Source organism: Schistocerca gregaria, chromosome 2 (assembly GCF_023897955.1).
Source record: "Schistocerca gregaria isolate iqSchGreg1 chromosome 2, iqSchGreg1.2, whole genome shotgun sequence".
Classification (NCBI taxonomy): Eukaryota; Metazoa; Arthropoda; class Insecta; order Orthoptera; family Acrididae; genus Schistocerca; species Schistocerca gregaria.
Window position 1 is genome coordinate 580,010,538 of NC_064921.1, and position 23,644 is coordinate 580,034,181.

Here is a 23,644-nt window from a genome sequence, read left to right on the forward strand (position 1 = left end):
CTGCAAAATCCCTGGAGGCAGTCCTGGGTGTGAGCGCATGTTGCATTACTGATAGGGATACGTCTTAAAGAAGGGGATTTATAAATCCCCTCACTTCTATCATGATCATCACACAAACATGACAGTGTACGAGACAGGCATTCATCACAGTTGCCAATACGAAGTTGGACACGCATCCAGAAGGCGTGTCCAGTGTCTTGCAAGTGCGCCACCTCGCTCTGTTCGTGTTAAAATGGCAGAGTGCAGACCTGCTCTAGTCTCAGAACTCGCGTCGTCGGTAGAGCATTGCTGTGTGCTTGCTTCGAGTCTATACCCTTTCGCATTTTCCACGCTATACCCGCGCGTTACTACACTGTGTGAAGCATTTTCCCTTGGCGCCCGCATAGTTCCAGAGAAGAGGGGATTACACGCAGTGTTTGCGCGATCTGACGCTGCGCTTGCTCTGAACGGGAGCTCAGACGTGCGCCTCTCGGAACACGGAGATCCCGCACAGGCGTCTGGGATCAGCTGCTGTGTTTGCAGGGCCCTGTTCACAGCGCCGGCGGTCTCTCTAAGTCTGTTGTTATAGTCCACAAACAGTTACCTTCCCTGAAAACACGTTTCCTGGAAGAATATTTCTAAGTTAACCATGGAAGTTTTGTGTTTACTGTTTTCTGTAATGTCATCCACCGAATGAGATTCGAAATATAGTTTCCAATAAAAGTCAACAGAACATCTTTTAGGCGCATTACGAATATAGTGCCGGCCGGGGTGGCCGAGCGGTTCTAGGCGCTACAGTCTGGAACCGCGCGACCGCTACGGTCGCGCCCGCATCTCGTGGTCGTGCGGTAGCGTTCTCGTTTCTCACGCCCGGGTTCCCGGGTTCGATTCCCGGCGGGGTCAGGGATTTTCTCTGCCTCGTGATGGCTCGGTGTTGTGTGATGTCCTTTGGTTAGTTAGGTTTAAGTAGTTCTAAGTTCTAGGGGACTGATGACGATAGATGTTAAGTCCCATAGTGCTCAGAGCCATTTGAACCATTTGAGCCAGCTACGGTCGCAGGTTCGAATCCTACCTCGGGCATGGATGTGTGTGGTGTCCTTAGGTTAGTTAGGTTTTAGTAGTTCGAAGTACTACGGGACTGATGACCTTAGAAGTTGAGTCCCATAGTGCTCAGCGCCATTTGAATGAATGTACTGTGTGGACATGTTGAAAATGTGTCTCTCACGAGGAGCGTGCAAGGGATAAATACCTGCAGGTACACTATCCTCTTATCCTCTGTGCCCTCGGTGGCTGAGATGGATAGAGCGTCTGCCATGTAAGCAGGAGATCCCGGGTTCGAGTACCGGTCGGATAAACATTTTCAGAATGTCGCTAATGATGTATATCAACGCCTGTTTGCAGCTACGGTGTCGATTTAATTATCATTAAAAATGGTTTACATCAGTAAAGCATGTAGGAAATTGTTATTATTATTTCTATGCTCGTTGTTAATGGCTCTGAAAATGGTTCAAATGGCTCTGAGCACTATGGGACTTAACATCTGTGGTCATCAGTCCCCTAGAACGTAGTACTACTTAAACCTAACTAACCTAAGGACATCATACACATCCATGCCCGAGGCAGCATTCGAAACAACGACCGAAGCAGTCGCGGGGTTCCGGACTGAAGCGCCTAGAACCGCTCGTCCACCACGGTCGGCAATGAAGAACTGTCGATTGCCTCAACCTGTACAACACCATGAGTCTACGTTTATCAGAACCGGAAAAAGAATGGTTGCCGCAAATATACAATAGAATATCGTTATACGAAGCATTTCCCGAACGCTGACTACAGCGAAAATTATATAATATCTGAAATTAGGAAAGGAGCTCCCGTCTACCAACTTTAAAGACACATGATACTCTCGTCCTGCAGTACAAATTTTTTTTAAAGCGACTTGGGAGGTGTTTTTTTTTAAACTAACAGCATACTGCCATAGTTTTAAAATGTTTTTCTTGAAACTAACAGCATACTGCCATACTTTTAAAACGTTTTTCGCATATATCCTTTCTGCGTTAGATATTTGATGCAACTTACTTTAAACATACCGTGAGCATTTGAGGAAAAGTAATATTTTAGACCTATTTTTGTGGATGTTATCACTCGTGTGAAGAGTTTGACAGAGCACTAAAAGACCTAAGTCGAAACAAGGCCCCCGGAGTAGACAACATTCCATTAGAACTACTGACAGCCTTGGGAGAGCCAGTCCTGACAAAACTCTACCATCTGGTGAGCAAGATGTATGAGACTTCAAGAAGAATATAATAATTCCAATCCCAAAGAAAGGTGTTGACAGATGTGAAAATTACCGAACTTTCAGTTTAATAAGCCACTGCTGCAAAATACTACTGCGAATTCTTTACAGACGAATGGAAAAACTGGTCGAAGCCGACCTCGGGGAAGATGAGTTTGGATTCCGTAGCAATATGGAAACACGTGAGTCAATACTGACCCTACGACTAATTTAGAAGCTAGATTCAGAAAAGGCAAACCTACATTTCTAGCATTTGTAAACTTAGAGAAAGATTTTGACAATGTTGACTGGAATACTCTCTTTCAAATTCTGAAGAAGGCAGGGGTAAAATACAGGGAGCGAAAGGCTATTTACAATTTGTACAGAAATCGGATGGCAGTTATAAGAGTCGAGGGGCACGAAAGGGAAGCAGTGGTTGAGAAGGGAGTGAGACAAGGTTGTAGCCTCTCCCCGATTTTGTTCAATCTGTATATTAAGCAAGCAGTAAAGGAAACAAAAGAAAAATTCGGAGTAGGTATTACAATCCATGGAGAAGAAACAAAAACTTTGAGGTTCGCCGATGACATTGTAATTCTCTCAGAGACAGCAAAGGACTTGGAAGAGCAGTTGAACGGAATGGACAATGTCTTAAAGGAGGATATAAGATGACCATCAACAAAAGCAAAACGAGGATAATGGAATGTAGTCGAATTACGTCAGGTGATGCTGAGGGAATTAGATTAGGAAATGAGACCCTTAAAGTATTAAAGGAGTTTTGCTATTTGGGGAGCAAAATAACTGATGACAGTCGAAGTAGAGAGGATATAAAATGTAGACTGGCAATGGCAAGGAAAGCGTTTCTGAAGAAGAGAAATTTGTTAACATCGAGTATAGATTTAAGTGTCAGGAAGTCGTTTCTGAAAATATATGTATGGAGTGTAGCCATGTACGGAAGTGAAACATGGACGATAAATAGTTTGGACAAGAAGAGAATAGAAGCTTTGGAAATGTGGTGCTACAGAAGAATGCTGAAGATTAGATGGGTAGATCATATAACGAATGAGGAGGTAATGTATAGGATTGGGGAGAAGAGGAGTTTGTGGCACAACTTGACTAGAAGAAGGGATTAGTTGGTAGGACATGTTCTGTGGCTTCAAGGAATCACCAATTTAGTATTGGAGGGCAGCGTGGAGGGCAAAAATCGTAGAGGGAGACCAAGAGATGAATACATTAAGCAGATTCAGAGGGATGTAGGCTGCAGTACGTATTGGGAGATGAAGAAGCTTGCGCAGGATAGAGTAGCATGGAGAGCTGCATCAAACCAGTCTCAAGACTGAAGACCACAACAACAACAACAGAAACTGTAAGGAGTGCCTAAATGAGAAACAAAGGGACAGAAAAATGTACTGTCCAAATACCATAATTATATACCAGCTTCTAAGTTTTAAAGGAAATTTTACCCAGTCTCCGAAGAAAGTGAACATACCATACCTCTGTTTGCGAAATGACATTTTGACCGCATACAAAATGCATGTTGATTCTTGCATAGAAGGAACAGCAACCAGCCCCTATTGAAACAGTTATTTGTTTACATAAATAGGTCCGTTACCGATTTCAAGCCGACGGGGCCATCTTCAGACGGCTGTTCAACCGTAGATACACATTTGTTCATGTTGACATTAATTCTCGGTTCTTTATTCCCTCTTGTGTTGTAAGTTTCTAAGCTCCTTGTGCTGGCAAAAAAGAGGCGTTAGAAACGACCTATTTAAACGTACCTATACCTGACAACGACTGAAGACAATTTAAACTAAATTTTAATGTTGAACTGTTTTATTAAACTTTAGTAAACTATAACTACAACTGCACAACCTTAATGATCTGTCTACATCGTTATTAGCGATAGCTACGTTTAAATAGGGCGTTTCCAACATAGTTTTTTGTTGTAGAGCACCACCATCCCAAGGAACTTTTACCACAAGAGGGAACAAGAAAATTAATGTAAAGATCATAAATGTGTACCTAGGCGTGTACAGCCATGTGAAGATGAACCAGTCGGTTCGAAACCCGTAATGGAGCTATTTGTGTAAATAAATAGAATTATCAATAGTGGCTGGTGCTGTAGTCTTCATTGCGAGAATCAACCTGTACTATGTCACTTTTCGATTACTAAATCAGTGAAATAGCTACAACAGCCGATGTTTTGTACTTTCCAACAAAATATTAGCCTGAGCACAGGTAACAGCAAAACACCTGCATTGCTGATAGCTCGTGGTACCTACTCCGAACCCACAGGTACTGATAGAGTGCGTCGGGCGTTTTTCTGTCCACCCACCGTTTATACAGTAGTACAACTGATATCGCTCTCCAGTTCCACCGAACCATGCTTCTTCCTGTGATGTAGGCTGACTGAGTAAGATGCCTTCCCCCACCTTTAAGCTGGTACTCAGGCAGTGTGCAAATGAATCCCTTCAAAACGCACTTACCTTGGCATTGTGTATCGCCCCGCCGATTTGAGGACCGGAGCTCTGCAACTCCTACTTGTATGTTGCTTGCAAAAACGAAGTACTTGGCGCGCTCTCCCCATTATATGGGTGAAGAGGGGGAAAACTAGTGCTTCTGATGAGGGATTTTTATCGGTGGACCAGTCAGAATCGATTAACCATTTAGATGCATGTTTTTTTTAGAACGTCACGTGAGTTGGTTTTCGGAAGAACGATGTGTGCTAAATCATGGTGGAGGTCTGCTCTTCGAGATACCATTAAATATGAGCTCAGAATGAATTGTAAGATACTACAACAACAAATCGATGTCAGTGATATTGGAGCGTAGTTGGAGGGTTACTTCCGCTTCCCTTCTTGAAAACTGGTGTAACATATGCTTCTTTTCCAACTACAGGGCACAGTTTTCTGTTAGACGGATCTACGTACGGCATACTATGATTAGAGTTAGGCTAACTCAGTTGCAAGTTTTGTACAGAACCTGAAAGTAGTTCCAGCAGGCTGTGGGACTTTGTTCCGTTTTGGCGATACCGCTTTTTCTCAAAGGCGCCACTGACAGCCTTTACACATCTGAAGAATACTGTTGGATGTTTTCACAGATGTCTCTATAATGTTCTGCTACAGTAGTTGTTGTGGGCATTACGCGTTGTGCTTTTGAGAGCCAAACAAGTCTCAGTTTGCATTTACCTATCTATTGTCCTGCATTTCGTTTTCAACTACTATGCAGCAGTCGTCGTTTCTTTAGGAATTTCTTTACATCCCACAATGAATTTTTCTACCAGCCATATATGTACCCAGTGCTTTATCAACAACAAGGCTACTAAAACTTATCGAGTTTGCATTTTCCACTCTAGTTCTAGGAATGCCCTCTGGTCACACGACACACGTAGAAGAGGTAGTCAAGTTTCTTCCATGTCTTATGCAACAACATCATGTCAGTGACCGTCACAGTTAAGAATTACTTATGCGTTCTCTGTGCCTTTCCAGTATTCGTGGCAGAGAGGGTATGTAAACACGGTCCTTAATGTACCGCAAAAGAAAAACGCCACAGGGCATTAGCTCAGGCGACCTAGGCACAGCCAGTGGAACGGAGCCACATTATCGTCACCACTACGCATAGTTCAGCGACACGAAAGCTCGTCATTTACGTAGCGACGAACATCGGCACTCCAGTGAGGGGGTACCCAGTTTTGTTGGAAGATGAAATCGTCAGAATCAGCAGCCAGTTGTAGAATCAACCACAACTGCAACATATCAAGGTAAGAGGTAGTTGTCAAAGTCTTCACACAGAAGAAAAATGGCTCATTCAGCTTCGTCTGTGACACTGCATGGAAGACATTAACCTTCGGCAATCTCATCGATACGCTACAGTGTCATGGGACTGTTCAATACCCCGTACCCTCAGATTGTGGCGACTAACCTGTCCAGATAAATGGAAGGCTGCTTCGTCGCCGAATATCAGCTTGGAGGCGAAATGTTCGTCCTGAATTATTTCCTGTGATGAAAACATTGAACGCCCCGACTATAATCTTCTGGTTTTAATTGTTACACGAACTGCAGACGGTACGGTTTGAAATGTAGGCGCCGTCGCAAAAAATCTTCCACCAAAATGTTGCGATATCCAAGTTAGTAGCTTGTGCAGATAGTTACATTTTTGGACTGCATAGAAAACTTCCCCTCCACCGTTGCAACTGGCACTTTTCTGTTTACAAAGACAACCAGTGTCCCTAAATTGCCGAAACCAACGCACAATGTTCCATTAACACGGCATTTCTTTTACATAATTCCTTCCAATACACGAAGCACTGTCCTAACAGATTAACATCTTCCATTTTCCAACACACAGAACTCTTTCCTCGCTTTTTTGCCCTTCTGTAAAGGGACTGCACTCGTAACGCCAACTGGTGGTTTTACGGTTCTATTCATGTATCAGTAATGTCTGTACATTCAATACATATACAGGGTGAGTCACGTAACGTTACCGCTGGATATATTTCGTAAACCACATCAAATACTGACGAACCGATCCCACAGACCGAACGTGGTGCTCGGTGCTCTCCGATACACACGATCGAACAGCGGAGAAGTGGTACTCAAGCGTCAATTTTAGGTTACAATATCTCCGGGTGTAATTAACATTTTACAATGCAATAAACGGCACTGATTACGTATTTGTTTATATGTTCAGATGTGCCTACAAAACGGACGGGGTTCCATTTAAAAAAAACGTAGGTTTGTGTTAAAAAACATACTGAAGTGCATTTTTTATGGTTTGTATTAACCAATTACACTAGCCCCTCTCCTCACGTTCAGTCTGTGGAATTAATTCGTCAGTATTTGACGTGGTTTACGAAATATATCCAGCGGTAATGTTAGGTGACTCACCCTGTATAGAACGTGGGAAACGAATGAATCACTTACGTTAGCCTTGTATTATTCTAAACTTGAGCCACAGTTTTTGTACTTTTTCCTGTCGAGAGCTAAGTGTTTTAATGTCCTACTTGATATTTGACGCCTTTGCCTCTGTATCTAGTTTACAACACATGTACACTTTTCTACTCGTTTTAGTTTCCATTTGTACTCTGGAATAATCACTGGTGCTACAACCACCCCACGGTCACTGATACCAGTTTCAATGTGCACATCCCAAAAGAGATAAAGTTTGCTGTAGTCATTAGACCTAATATATATCCGTTGTAGGTAGGCTTGCGAACTACATTTTCTAAGCAGTTTTCAGTTACATTATTTACTGTTGTTTTACAGGATATCTTGTCACCATTTATAAAAATGTAAGTAACCCAAACGATTATTGACTGATTAAATCCTCATACAGCAGTATGCTTAAGGAATCTCGTATTTGAGAGCTGAGATCTTCTCAAAAAGTTTTCGTTATATTTGGAAGTGAGACTTGTGCGACACATTTATAAGTTTATGCCCGCCCTTGATACTACGTCTTGCCTAAACGATATTATACGCAGATTCAGCTCCCACCTCGGTAGATTTGAGCTGCTTCTCTACTGCCTGAACACACCACCACCATTTCCCATTACCTCCTGCTTTCAATATATACTTAGATTGACTTTAAAAATGGCGCTGCTTCCAATTTCTGTTTTAAGCCAGCTTCGTATACCGTAACACTAAGTGGGCTGCACTGATTTTTAGGAGCGCTTCGAACTCTGGGACTTCGTTGCGAATTCTTCGGCAGTTGATCACTACGATTTTTATAGTCTTACTGGCGGCGCAGCAATATTTCTTTGTGTGTTACTCTAATGACATCTGGACTGCTTGATGAGTGGCCTAGTTAAAAAAATGAAAACAATGTGCACACGCCTTCACAAGAAACTACCTGGGAAGTAACCTCTTATACGTAGTGCGTCTCTTATTGTTAGCCGTTTAGGGGGGCCTTACAGTTCTCTCCATTTGCGTGCTATTCTTTTTTTTTCTGCTACTTTCCAATATGCTTAAACTAAGTTGTCAGATTCTTAAACTGGGAAATAACATAAAGGGTACTTTTGAATTAATCATATCTGAAGCGATCTCGATTTGCTGATGACATTGTATTACTTACGTCTAGCGTAGGTAAATTTCAACAGGGGACGAAATACGTTGACAGAGTAAGCTGCTGAAAACAGTTTTGATAATAATTTCTAACTTCAGTTTCAATTTTGAATTTCCCACTAACGTGACATAGTCGAAGGGAACTTGTATAATAGACGTAGTCTCATATATTCTCCTGTGTGCTAATATTGTTTAAATTATCTTCTAGTTCTTCTTAGTCTGTTATCCTATTTTTTCCTATGTTGAAACTGAGCCAAACGTTTTATCAAAATCGATGAATCGCAGAAAAAGCGGTAATATATACTCAGTGTTGCGTTTTGTAACTTGTTCAGTATTTAAAAATTGTCCAAAGAGCTGTCCACTGCTTAAGACACATCGTTCTATTTGCTTGATCAAAATATAATGCTTATGTAATGAACAGAAAGCTGACAGGTTACGTTTATTTCTGTGGAAAGAGATACTGTTCCTCAGCTCAGTATACGTTAACATTTGTCACATAACGTCTATATTTTTGTTGTATAATTATATCTGCAGATCTAAAAGGCGTTTGTGGTAAGTATTTATTACTCGTGACACATTTTTAATATTTAGGAATGAATGTTATTTCACTGTTAGATCCGTCAGGTTAGCCGAGTGCGCTAATGCACTGCTTACTGGACTCGGATAGACGCATTGGTCCCGGATCGAATGCGCCTGACGGATTAACGACGAGAGCCGGTGTGCCGGCCAGCCTGGATGTGGTTTTAGGCGGTTTTCCACATCCTGCTAGGTAAATACCATGCTGGTCCCCACGTCCTGCCTCAGTTACACGACTTGCAGACATTTTAAAAAGTTCACGCTATTTCAGGGCTTACACTAGATGCATACAGCTGGGGTACACTAATTCTGTCCAGGGGGGCAGGCCTACGAGGTGGCAACAGGAAGGGCATCCGGCCACACTCTGACACTAACATCGTAAATCCATAGTAACGAGGCCGACACCGCGTTGAAGTGGGACAAAGGCCCAAAGAAAGATGAATGTTATTTCTCTGTTAACATGGAAGAAGTATCTGAAAATCAAATTCTTCAACTTGTTCGGTAGCATCAAAAATATTTTGCTTGTATCTGTTTTGTCCTAGATTATGGTACTGTATGAATCTAACATCAATAATCCATATATAAACTGGCTGTTTCCCTTCATACTTCCGTAGGTATGAAATAAGTGTGATAATAGTACATAATTTTTCGATACAAGTTAATGAAGTATTGTTAATTGGTGATAGAATAAGAAATAATCTGGCTCGTGTGAATGTTGTGTCACGTTACAGTCGTCTTCATGTATTTATCGTGTGTAGTATGTTAACTTACAACTGACATAGCGTTGTAGCCATTTTACGAAACACAGTCATCCCTCCACTGCTTAAGTAACCATCCTTCGATGCCTTACGATGTATTCTGTCAATTAGTTATTTTCGACTAGTTATGTTGAAAACATCTTTATCCCTCTTTCCATACAGCATCTCTTCATTTTCTGATTTACTCATCAAATATCTTGCTTACTTCTATAACACCAAGTTTTTATTCCACTCTTGTCTATAATTGTTCTTCGTCCATGACTTACTACCATATAAGGCAACACTCGAGACAAATACTTTCAGAACAGACTTCCAAACACTTCTGCGTATATTAGATGTTAATAAAACTTCTCTTCATAAGAAACTCATACCTCTTTTAGCGTCTCATTTCCAAACCTTATTCTCTCTGAACCGTATGATACAATTCGACTCTACTCAATTATCTCTGTTTCACTTTTTCATGTTATAATCTCTTTTTGAAGAGACTATTCAAGTCTTTTGGCATCTCTGCTACAATTGCAACGTCATCGGTAACATCAAAGTTTTACATCGTTCCCCTGCACTTTGATTCAATTTCCAAATTATCCCTTAGTTTCCTTAACTGCTTGTTCAATATACATTTTGAATAACGTCAACGACAGATTACAATCCTGCCTCACTCTCTTCTTGATCATGACCTTGATTTCATGTTCTTCGATTATTATAACTTCAATCTGATTTCTGTATACGTTGTAGATAAAGTTTAGCTTTCTGTATTTTATCCCTACCACTTTCAAAGAATGTATCCTGTAGCATTGGCTAAAGCTTTCTCTAAACCTACAAACGTAATACAGGCAGATCTGCCTTCTTCAGTTTACCCTCTAAATTAACCTGTACGGTCAGTGTTATTCGTGTATTCAAGAGAAATCTTCCTTGAGGTGGCTTTCTACTTTCCTTACCAATCTTCTGCTCATAATTCACGTAGGATCTTGCTGCCGTGACTTACCAAAGGATTGGTTCGATAGTATTCACATCTGTCAGCGTCTACCTGCTTTGGTACTAGATTACTACAATCTTCTTGTAATCTGAGAGTAAGTCTCCCACCACTACGGGAGAAACTAAACAAGGAAATGGGTAGAACGTGGTCAAAGCTCTGCAGGTGGGGATAACCTGTACACCAATCCAACAAGATTGGACAATTCCGAGGCAGCTTTCTCGCGTGTTTTTACAGTAACAAATGAGAAGCAGGTGACAGTCTAAGGAGGGGAAAATGAAGCAGGAGAGGAGAGAGGGACTTAGACGAAAAGTGACTAGCTGCGAAACGTGGTCGCTTGGGTGAGGAACGTCGGTGGTGGAGAAATGAAACGCACAGGTTTCGACTGTAACAGGTCATCCTTCCACCTCAAAGGTAAAACATTATACCATTTATTGTTCGTTAAACGAGTGCCGTTAAGTGAGCAATATTGACTATTCTATTGTAAGAAGAGATCTGAATAGCAGAGTTTCTGATCACGGACTAGAGAGGGCTGCATTACAATTTACATACGTTTGTAAGCATTTCGACCACTGGTTTTGTTAAGTAGACACAATATTACTGTCAAATGAAACAAAAGTTATCTCGTAATTCGATTACAAATCCTGTGTTTCCTTCGCTGCAGTTAGTTTATCCTTTAGTTCCTTTCAGTGGTTTCGATTGTCTTTAACGTGCTCGAGCATGTTTGTTACTAATCTCCCTGTATTTCTCCGATCCAAGGAACAAGACGCAGATCTTATAGCACAGAGTAGTCAGACTGACTACGAAAGTTTAGCAGGTTGATTGGGTAAAATGAGGCTGGTTTCTGCAATGTCCGCTAACAATGCATTTATTGGCGTTGCAGTTCCTATGCAAGTACGGATACGATAATACAGAATTTTTTGTGGTTTTAAAAGAACTTTCCTATTACCTCATGCAACCAAAGTCGACTTTAGACCTTATTGGGTCCTGTATGTTAATAGCATAATAATATGATTCGTACGCTACCATTCTCTTGTAACGGACTGCATCACGTCGATACAATGCTAGATCTTTGCTGTGAAATATGCAATATGCCTCGTGCATGAGGATGCCTATGAATGGTATTTCAAAATAAGATGGCATTGTTTTGAAAGATTATGAGGGGCGAAACAACACACACATTACATTTCCTCTCATTTATTACCTTGAAACGTGAAAACAACTGACGAATACTATAACAGTCTTTTGGACCAAATAAATTGCGAAAAAATAATTTTTCTCCAGTTCATTTTTCTTTCTCTCTCTCTCTTACAATATCTTTTTACAGACAGTGTTTAATAACAGTTTGTTGCAGTGTTTTCATTCCAGTAAATTTCATGCGTAGAATTGCCTCCTACCACATCTCAGATGTTTTCCTTTCCTTTGTTGTTCTGTGAATTTTCTTTCCTTTTTTTTTTTGCTATTGGTCAGTTTTTAACTTTATTGAATAATGTATTTGTGAAACAATATCAGGCATTTTAAGAAAGAGCAAAAAAAATAAAAATATAGCAGTTCATACGTTCACAAAGTTGCTCACCCAATGGGAAACCCAAGCAACCTGAACTGTAAAGACTCTTTTTAAGTTTTTACAAAAAGAAAAAAATTAAAGAAAAGTATGTCTTTGTACAAACAGATTTATTGTTTCTCGAAATATTCACATTCAAAATATATAAAGTTTTGAATTTTTTTTCGATTCTACTGATAGTACCTGAAAAACATATTTTAGTGAGAATTCAACGGCTTCTTGGAGAGACGGAAATCGCTGTCTTCAGATGTTTCGATTGATATACAAGAACAAAAAGAAATCAGTAGGCGATAAATGAGATAAATACAGGCAATGAGACATTAATACGTTTTATCCCCCATCAAATATGTATTGATTAAAACGGTTCAAACCACACGGTCTGTGTTGCAGGTTGCCTATCTAACAGTTTGCAGGGTTAAAAACTTTGATTTTCCATATTTCTTATAATTACTAACCAAATTAAAAAATTAAAAGCTGTTTTAATCTACTCATTAAAAGGTATAATTTTATGTTAAGGGACTGAGACAGCATGACGGGTATTAAAGTTATAAGCTGTGTACATCTCTTGAGGAAGCAGAACTCACCGTACAGAAACACACGGACAATATTCATCCAGTACTTGAGAATGAGACTACTTAACACACAATTTCAAACCTTTAAGACACTTTTCCTGCCTTTCAGCCCCCATAAAATGATTAAAGGATAAAAGTTGCTACATTTTCGCTGTGTATGCTGTAAAATTGCGGGATTTAGTATTCCTTTACTATTAACTCTATTCATAGCACTTTTTTTTTTAGACAGTATCCACATATGTCAATGAACATTCCTGCAAAATTATATCGTTCCATACGCATATTTCAGTGTGACGTCACATTAGTTGTCTTACCCGACGTACACAGTGAATGGTTGGCTCCATCCGGGTCTCACAGGAAATCAGTATGTCAGTGAAACGCTACCCACTAAAGGCCTTAATTTTGTCATGTTTTATCGTCTGAATTCCTTCCGGCCCGGGACCGAGACTGATGCTGTGATGCTTACATCTCGCTGGTGTGTGTTCAGTGTACATCATGGAGGCCAGTGGCTAGCTTTTGGTTGAAATGGACCGCATATTACACACATTATTCTCATCCAGTATTTGATAATGAGAGCAGAAAACAACTTCCAACGAAGTTGAAATATAATTTCAATTTTTTTTAAACTTTGACTACCGAAATAGCATCTTCGAACATTTGCGTTCATCCCAAATGGTTGTCAACAGTTCCAACGAAGTTGAAATATAATTTCAATTTTTTTTAAACTTTGACTACCGAAATAGCATCTTCGAACATCTCCGTTCATTCCAAATGGTTGTCAACAGTGTGGGAGTTTTGAGAGAAGGAGCACCGTCTGAGTTGTAGCTAGGTCTCTCCACCCGCTCTTCCACCTTCCCACCTCTTCATCTGCTCCTCTAGGGCATTTGTCATATTGGTGCAAAAATGTCAGGAAATTCAAGGGCGATTGTCTGTGGCTCTGGGCATAGCCTGCATGGTAGCCACATTTCCCCCAAGATACGACAGTTCTGCACTTTGGGTACAGGAATAATAATTATTCTGCTATAACCAAATTGCCATCCCCTGGATGGCTGATAATTTAATTAACAGTAGCCAGTGATGACTTCAGAGTATTCAGATAACATCTACTGGATGCAGACCTGTCTGAATTAGTTGATAGATAATATCCTCTTACGACAAGGATTTTAGGCCTCTGTCCCAAATGTCAAGCACTCCCAAGACTATCCAAGATGGCGGCCTCTAGGAAATCGCAATCCAAGATGATTGACTCAAGATGACAGCCTTGGAGATAAATGTCAAATCCCAGTGTACACATCTGCCAATACAAGATGGTGGTGCAAGATGGTAAACTGGGAGATACGTGCACAACCTGGATGATTACCCACAGGTTCAAGGTCAAGTCAACACCATTGGCTTACAGCAGACTTAACTGAAACCCAGAGGAATTCTCACAATTATGGAAGCATGCGTAGGGGACGTTGTCATGCGGTCACAATGCATTTCCAGGACTAGTAGGAAAGAGGGATGCAGTTTGTAAGCAGTTGTGGTGTTTTTATTTTAATCAGAATTCCCACAAACCATTTGTGCTATCTATAAAACGCAGTAAATCCATAACATGATGAAAAGGGCTTGATTAGCACAGACATGCACTGAACCAATTACATTTCTGACGTGTAACAGCCGCAATGTGGATGTGTGGAAATCCTTTTTTAAACAAACTGTGCTTCTGCAGGCTCGGTCGCACAAGACAGCACCAGTCATGCGCGGCAGTGCATGCTGCAGAGGTTAGCCGTTCTCTGTCATACACTGGTCGCTAGGAGCAATGCTACTCATCTGCAGCGTGAGGGAAGGAATAGCAGATGTATCAGCATCAGGCCCACCTCAACGTCAGCCCCCACCACCGTCGCCACACCTGTTTGATGACAGGCTAAAATCCCCATTCTACCCCACATACCCATGTGAGGGGAGTGTTTCTGCCTGAGTATGTGAAGGGGACATATCACAGGTCTTGGACCACAAACTTCCCCTGTACAGCACACAGCGCTGAGAAGCACATGTAATACACTGATCAACCAGAACGTTATGACCACCGACCTATGGTCGATATAAACTTGTATAGGCGGCAGCGTCACGTAGCAAGGAATGACTGCTAGTGACACCATACAGTGCATGTAATATTAGTGAGGGTGATGTCCGTGTGTAGTAGGGGAAGGAATGCGGTATGTCTGAATTTGATAGAGAGCACAGTGTGATGGCTCCATTATGCTATGGGGAACTTTCAGGTGGGCATCCATGGGCTCAATGAAGTTCGTGGAATTGCACCTTGACGCAAAGAAGTATCGTACACTGGTTGCCAACCACTTACATCCCCTCATGATGATCATGTTTCCTGACAGCAGTTGTATTTTTCAACAAGATAATGTGCCATGTCACAAGACTACGTGTGCGATGTAGTGGTTCAAGGAACACAGTGGCGAGTTCCAACTCATGTGCTGACCTTCTCCCAACTCACCATATCTCAGGCCAATCCAACACATCTGGGATGTGATAGAACGTGGCGCCATAGGTCATCGCCTACCCCCGTCAGTATATAATGAATTAGGTGACGTGTGTGTGCACATGTGATGCCAGCTCCCTCCAGCTACCTACCAAGGGATGATTGCATTCGTACCATGATACGTCGCCACTGTTTACAGTACCAATAATGGACATACCGGGTATTAGGCAGGTGTTCATTATATTCTGGCTGAGCAGTGTCAATTACAAATGAAATACATTACCTATGTTTCTCACCCAAAAAATATGTTTCTAAAAATTCAGTTATCCGAAACTTCATCATGGTGGGGCCTCAGTTCACATTGCAAGTATTTTTACGTCGTACGGTGGTGGCTGCGAAATGGGACAAACATGACCTCTAGCTCAGCCACTGTATGGAGGGATCAACTGTCGACAGTCATTCTGCGCTGTTCCTGTTTCAATATGTTTTCACATAAAGAGGATTGGCTTTATATGTAATAGCATAGTTGTTTAATTTTCAGAACACCTGAATTTCAGAACGCATTAAACAACCCGACAAAAATTTCATGCGTTCCTTTAAGAGTTTAATCTGTCGTTAATTGTGCATGATGTAGCAACTGTCCACTTCGTCGTTTAAGTTAGTAACAATTATGCACTGCGTACAAGGGCCAACACAGGAATCAGATGTTTGTAATTTTTTATATTTATGGTACGTTGTGCAAATGGCTCTGAGCACTATGGGAATTTACTGCTGTGGTCATCAGTCCCCTAGAACGTAGAACTACTTAAACATAACTAACCTAAGGACATCACACGCATCCATGCCCGAGGCAGGACTCGAACCTGCGACCGTAGCGGTCGCGCGGTTCCATACTGTAGCGCCTAGAACCGCTCGGCCACTCCGGCCGACTATGGTACGTGGAGTTCAGCACTCATGTATGAACCTTCCAAATCAGTTCTACATCTACATCTACATCCATACTCCGCAAGCCACCTGACGGTGTGTGACGGAGGGTACCCTGAGTACCTCTATCGGTTCTCCCTTCTATTCCAGTCTCGTATTGTTCGTGGAAAGAAGAATTGTCGGTATGATTCTGTGTGGGCTCTAATCTCTCTGACTTTATCCTCATGGTCTCTTCGCGAGATATACTTAGGAGGGAGCAATATAATGCTTGACTCTTCATGTTCTCGAAACTTTAACAAAAGCCCGTACCGAGCTACTGAGCGTCTCTCCTGCATGGTCATCTCCGTAACGCTCTCGCGATTACTAAATAATCCTGTAACGAAGCGCGCTGCTCTCCGTTGGATCTTCTCTATCTCTTCTATCAACCCTATCTGGTACGGATCCCACACTGCTGAGCAGTATTCAAGCAGTGGGCGAACAAGCGTACTGTAAACTACTTCCTTTGTTTTCGGATTGCATTTCCTTAGGATTTTTCCAATGAATCTCAGTCTGGCATCTGCTTTACCGACGATCAACTTTATATGATCATTCCATTTTAAATCACTCCTAATGCCTACTCCCAGATAATTTATGGAATTAACTGATTCCAGTTGCTGACCTGCTATTTTGTAGCTAAATGATAAGGGATCTATCTTTCTATGTGTTCGCAGCACATTACACTTATCTACATTGAGATTCAATTGCCATTTCGTGCACCAAGCGTCAATTCGCTGCAGATCCTCCTGAATTTCAGTACAATTTTCCATTGTTACAACCACACACTACACCACAGCATCATCTGCAAAAAGCCTCAGTGAACAACGCTCAAAAATTCTGGAAAAAATCTACTTCCAAGTTCTTTGGGCGACTTTAATTCTCTAAAGATAGGACAATTTTCGACGGACCTTGTGGCTCTGTCGGTAGCGCTTGGGACTGGTGATCCCTGGTTCGAGTCTCATTAGGACAATATTTTGTCGTTTCTTTTTCGTTCACATCTAACATTCAGCTCACTTAAACATTAAATTAATCAAATACATGCTAATTAACACGTATATAAACACCATTTTTTATGAAAATTGCATGTGAGTTGAGGGGAAATGTGAGTCTTTATAAAAAGAGTGAACAGTTCTTGTTTCTTGTTACACGCATGTATTTACAGATTTCACAGAATTCGAGTTACTGTTAACTGACAGAACTAATGATAGTTGCAGAAACTAAGATCCCATGCCACTGACCCCGGGCTTACAATAGTAGAACTACCTGTGAAGCTGGCCACAATCCTAGGGGAAAAAGATTTCGGGCTAGTTCAACAACGGTTGGAAGGGGTGCGACATATTTTGCAAGAGAAGCAGTGGCTGAGTAGTATGTCAGTCATCATCATCGAAGTAGCACCAAATGTTTTGCAACGTTGTGAATGCAAATCTTGTAACACAACAGACAACAATTTTGTAATGTCGGACATGGACATCATCAGGTTGCCTGGTCCTTCGACAGCATAAAAAAATCTTCTTAAAGACACCTTATGTAGTGAAGTTTCAAGATTACACATGAGAGATCATTTGTATCTTCCGGACAAATCTTCCCAGAAAATAATCTCGTCGGTCCAACACTATCGGCAGTAATTCCTGAACAATGCTACTAGCAGAAGACTTCTTCCAATATACATTAAGAAATTCACACGAAAAAAGTTTATAACACATGAAGAGTAAAATGCGCTCAGGGAAATGATAACTGAATGGTGTTGACGGGTTTTATATGTAAATGGCATAGGTATATGAATGACACAAAAAATATGACCGAAGTGAGAATACATCCAGAGATTACCAGCCACGAGCGCTAATAGCAGAGCCAAACAGCCCATCAAAAATTGACCATCCTTAAGTTAATTGAAGTCGGTCAGAGAACTTCAAAGACTATTTCCTCTAGAATATTCGAGACGTGCACTGGACTGCTTTGGTGATTAAGAGTTCTGGACTTCACTCACCATAAATATAATAAAAATTTAAAAAGTCTGATTGCTGTTTGGTGACCTTGTTGGTGTGTTTCGTGTTTTAATTTAACGTCTTTGCATGAAATAAGCTGCAGAGCCTGTATTGATGAATCTTCTACAAACACTAATCGGGCGAAATATCGTGACTGGTCTACTTTGGGAGCAACAGTGTTTAGGTCACCTGGGAGGACATGTAACATGCTCTGTGAAAGACGAACCGAAGACTGTTTTTTACTGGTAGAACACTTAGCCGATGCCACAAATGAACAATAAGAGGCTGTCTACATCATACTTGTTGATCTTCTTCTGGAGTACTGCTGTGGGGTATGGGATCCTTAACAGATAGGACTTACAGAGGACAATGAAAAAATTGGAAGAAGAAAGCATCATTTTGTAGTATCGCGAAACAGAGGAGGGAGTGTGACATATATGATATACGTCATGCGATGACAGTTTGTTCGCACAATCTTCGTCGAATCCAGGCTCGCAAATTTTACCCACTTAATAAGATTTTAAGAGAACTACGTTGTCTTTCTTGGATAGAAGTCTCTTCAAGTTCCCATAGCAATTCTGGTACATTCTGGTATGGCGCTATATCGACCTGTTTAGATCCTAGGAGCACATCCATGAATTCGCTGTCGACATTAAATTTCCTCCATATGTACAGCAGACGTTTTCAGTTAGAGAGTAACAGTACGCACACAAAACACATCCAGGTATCTTACAAATCACTGATTGCGAATGACAAAATACGTTCTTGCATCCAAAATAAAACTGCCTGTACTGATGAAAAGACATAGTCTTAAGGGTACGGAAGAAATTTGTATTATGCGTTTGATCACATTCGGTACTTAGCTGCCTGGATCAGATTAGTGGTGTGGAGTATAACCAGCTTTATGGAGCTCCCAAAGTTACCTTGCTGTAACACTAAAAGGCCAACAACAATCTTTTGACTTGAAATTAAGGATACATTTGTCAATTACGTCTGCGTATCCATTCACAAATGCTACCCGAAGCTCGCGTTTTTCTCGTTAAACGACCCAGTGCGCTCAAGCAAACCGTCTGTTGACTGGTATGCGGGTTCATGCGGGAAAAGATTAACATCACAAATTGGGTATAATTACCGTTACACTTCCTCGACTATTTTGCAATACATAAAATGAGCTGCCCTTCTTTGCTTTCGATGTCTTCTATCAATCCCATCTGGTAAGGAATCCATGTCATGCAGAAATGCTCAAGAGGAGAAACAAGTGTGGTGTGGCTAGTTTCTTTTAGCACATTCGTTGCGTACTTGCATAGTCTAAGTCTTCTCCAACGGAAACGCAGTCTTTCGTTCGTTTCCTCCACAGCATTTTTCATGTCCTTCTCTGTGAGCTAGACACTGTTGCCCCCAAAAGAGTGCATAGTCACGATATTTCGCCCGATTTTGATGTTTAGAAAATTCTACAGTGCAGATTGTGTGCCCTGTTTCACTTATAAACGTTACTCGAAACACGAAATACACTAAGCAATGTATAACTGTTGTTAACTTAAATGATGAAATGGAAAGTTGCTACACAGTGCGTAACTAATAATGAAATATACTCTTAATGAGATGGATGATATCTGTGAGTAATTATTTAACACACTCTGGACATCAGATGCGTCGAAAATAAAAGATAACTGTGCCATTACACTATTAAACATCACGCCCATTCTGTCTATGTGCAAGCACGCTATAACAAACCACAGCACTTCGCAAAACAGTAACACAACTTCAGCACCCGTTCCTTCATTCAATAGCTGAGCCACGTGACACCAAACATGAGCATACTGTCAAAACACTCACGTATTTGTGACCCATTACGCATCCACCACTGTATGACTTGTTGTTTGTTGTTGTGGTCTTCAGTTCTGAAACTGGTTTGCTGCAGCTCTCCATGCTACTCTACCCTGTGCAAGCGTCTTCATCTCCCAGTACTTACTGCAACCTACATCCTTCCAAATCTGCTTAATGTATTCAACTCTTGGTCTATCTCTACGATTTTTACCCTCCACACTGCCCTCCAACGCTGAATTTGTGATCCCTTGATGCCTCAGAACATGCCCTACCAACCAGTCCCTTCATCTTGTCAAGTTGTGCCACAAACTCCTCTTCTCCCCAATTCTGTTCAATACCTCCTCATTAGTTATGTGATCTACCCATCTAATCTTCAGCATTTTTCTGTAGCACCACATTTCAAAAGCTTCTATTCTCTTCTTGTCCAAACTATTTATCGTCCACGTTTCACTTCCATACATGGCTACACTCTATACAAATACTTTCAGGAACGACTTTCTGACACTTAAATCTGTACTCGATGTTAACAAATTTCTCTTCTTCAGAAAAGCTTTCCTTGCCATTGCCAGTCTACATATCATATATTCTCTACTTCGACCATCATCAGTTATTTTGCTCCCCAAATAGCAAAACTCCTTTACAACTTTAAGTGTCTCATTTCCTAATCTAATTCCTTAAGCATCACCCGACTTAATTCGACATTCCATTTATCCTCGTTTTGCTTTTGTTATGTTCACTTTTCAAGACACTGTCCATTCCGTTCAACTGCTCTTCCAAGTCCTTTGCTGTCTCTGACAGAATTATAATGTCATCGGCGAACCTCAAAGATTTTATTTCTTCTCCATGGATTTTAATACCTACTCCGAATTTTTCTTTTGTTTCCTTTACTGCTTGCTCAATATACAGATTGAATAATATTGGGGAGAGGCTACAACGTTGTCTCACTTTCTTCCCAACCACTGCTTCCCTTTCATGCCCCTTGACTCTGCCATCTGCTTTCTGTACAAACTGTAAACAGCCTTTCGCTCCCAGTATTTTACCCCTGCCACCTTTAGAATTTGAAAGAAAGTATTCCAGTCAACATTGTATTTCTTTCCCCCATTCCTGTCAATTGGCCACTTACGCTCTCCTTGAAACTATGTACAACCTCTGGTTTAGTAAGTTTATCCAGGTCCCATCTCCTTAAATTCCCACCTTTTTGCAGGTTCTTCAGTTTTAATCTACAGTTCATAACCTATAGATTGTGGAAATGTTTTACAGTTTAATACGTGGTTCCTAAATCTCTGCCTTAACATTATATAATCTATCTGATACCTTCAAGTATCTCCAGGATACTTCCATGTGTACAGCCTTCTTTTATGATTCTTGAACCAAGTGTTAGCTATGATTAAGTTATGCTCTGTGCAAAATTCTACCAGATGGCTTCCTCTTTCATTTCTACCCCCAATCCATATTCACCTACTATGCTTCCTTCTCTCGAATTCCAATCATACATGACTACTAAATTTTGGTCTCCTTCACTACCTGAATAATTTGTTTTATCTCATCATACATTTCATCACTTTCTTCATCATCTGCAGAGCTAGTTGGCATATAAACGTGTAGTACTATAGTAGGTGTGGGCTTCGTATCTATCTGTATGACTTAAGAAACACCAAATGTGTACTGTGCCCCCACTTTAATGATGAATCGGAAAACTGAATTGTTGGAAGCAGTTCTTTTTTTGCGAGAAACGTATATAATACTCGGTGTCCAACTGCTGCACAGGGAAAGCCTGTGGTCCAGAACCTGTTGTGGTGTCCCTGCACATATGGTGGCAAAAACTCTTATCTGGCAGGGGTATGGGGGTTGAGATGAGGTTGCAGCCTGTCACCAAAGCAGTGTGGGTGCTGAGCTGGGCCTGGCACTGGTGCAGGCGGTAGTCCACAACTCGCACTACAGATGTGTAGTAGCGCCCATTGCGACTGGTGCACGGCGAAGCATACATTGCCTCACCTGGCTAGCAATGTCTTGTTCGACTGAGCCCACCACCTGCAAACTGTGTAAATCGGCTGACCATTCTTCACTGAAAATTAAATGCAGCTCAAACATATTGTTATACATGTCTGGAGGGGGAGGTGGTATTGGTAATTGTTAAAAATATTAGGCCATTGTTTTCAAACATAGAACCAGGAGCTATCAGTGCACTTTGTTTAGAATATGAATCTGACACCTCCACACTGTAATTGTTATGTAGCAAGAGTGGACTTTGTTTAAAAAATAATCCCACACCTCTGCAGTGTAACTCTTACGCAACAAGAGTGTAATTGCATTGGTGTACGTGTGTACTAATCAAATTTATTGCCCATGCCCTCAATTTACTGGTATTTTATACTTAGTACATTTGGATTTTGGGACTTCGTTTCTAATCCTTTTCGGCAGTTTGGTGTGGCGGCATCATAATGTCCTGTAACTGTAAGACCTCTTGTGGGTTACAATTAATTCTGCTTTCAGCCACTGGTGTCCCCTCGATCTTCATTGTGTGGGTAACCACGCAGTCTGTGATCATCTCTCTAGGACTATCATCTCGGACTGGTGGACCTGAACGACACATTGGATTGGACACGAATCTCCACGTCTGTCATATTGAGTCCGCCATCTTGGAATATGACATCAAAGACGCCACCATCTTGGATTTTTTTGTGGGCTTTCATCATTGTGGAAAGGGGAGAGAACTATAAAATCCTAGTGTTAGAGAGGATCTTGGCTATCAATTAATTCCGCCAGATCTGAAGCCAGTGTGTGTGGCGTAGCAAAACCAGGTCTTGGGCTAAAACTGATTGCCCATGCCCTCAAAATTACAGACCAATATCCTTAACAACGGTTTGTTGCAGGATTCTCGAACATATTCTCAGTTCGAATATAATGAATTTCCTTGAGACAGAGAAGTTGGTGTCCATGCATCAGCACGGCTTTAGAAAGCAACGCTCCTGCGAAAAGCAACTCGCCCTTTTTTCACATGATATCTTGCGAACCATGGATTAAGGGTATCAAACGGATGCCATATTCCTTGACTTCCGCAAAGTGTTTGACTCGCTGCCCCAGTGCAGATTCCTAAGGTACGAGCATATGGGATTGGTTCCCAAGTATGTGAGTGGCTCAAAGATTTCTTAAGTAATAGAACCCAGTACTTTGTCCTCGATGATGAGTGTGCATCGGAGGTGAGGGTATCATCTGTAGTGCCCCAAGGAAGTGTGGTAGGTCCGCTGTTGTTTTCTACCTACATAAATGATCTTTTGGATAGGGCGGATAGCAATGTGCGGCTGTTTGCTGATGACGCTGTGATGTACGGGAAGGTGTCGTCGTTGAGTGACTGTAGGAAGGATACAAGATGACTTGGACAGGATTTGTCATTGGTGTAAAGAATGGCAGCTAACTCTAAATATAGATAAATGTAAATTAATGAATAGGAAAAATAATCCTGTAATATTTGAATACACCATTAGTAGTGTAGCACTTGACACAGTCACGTCGATTAAATATTTGGGCGTAACATAGCAAAGCGATATGAAGTGGGACAAGCATGTAATGGCAGTTGTGGGAAAGGCGGATAATCGTCTTCGGTGCATTGGTAGAATTTTGGGAAGATGTGGTTCATCTGTAAAGG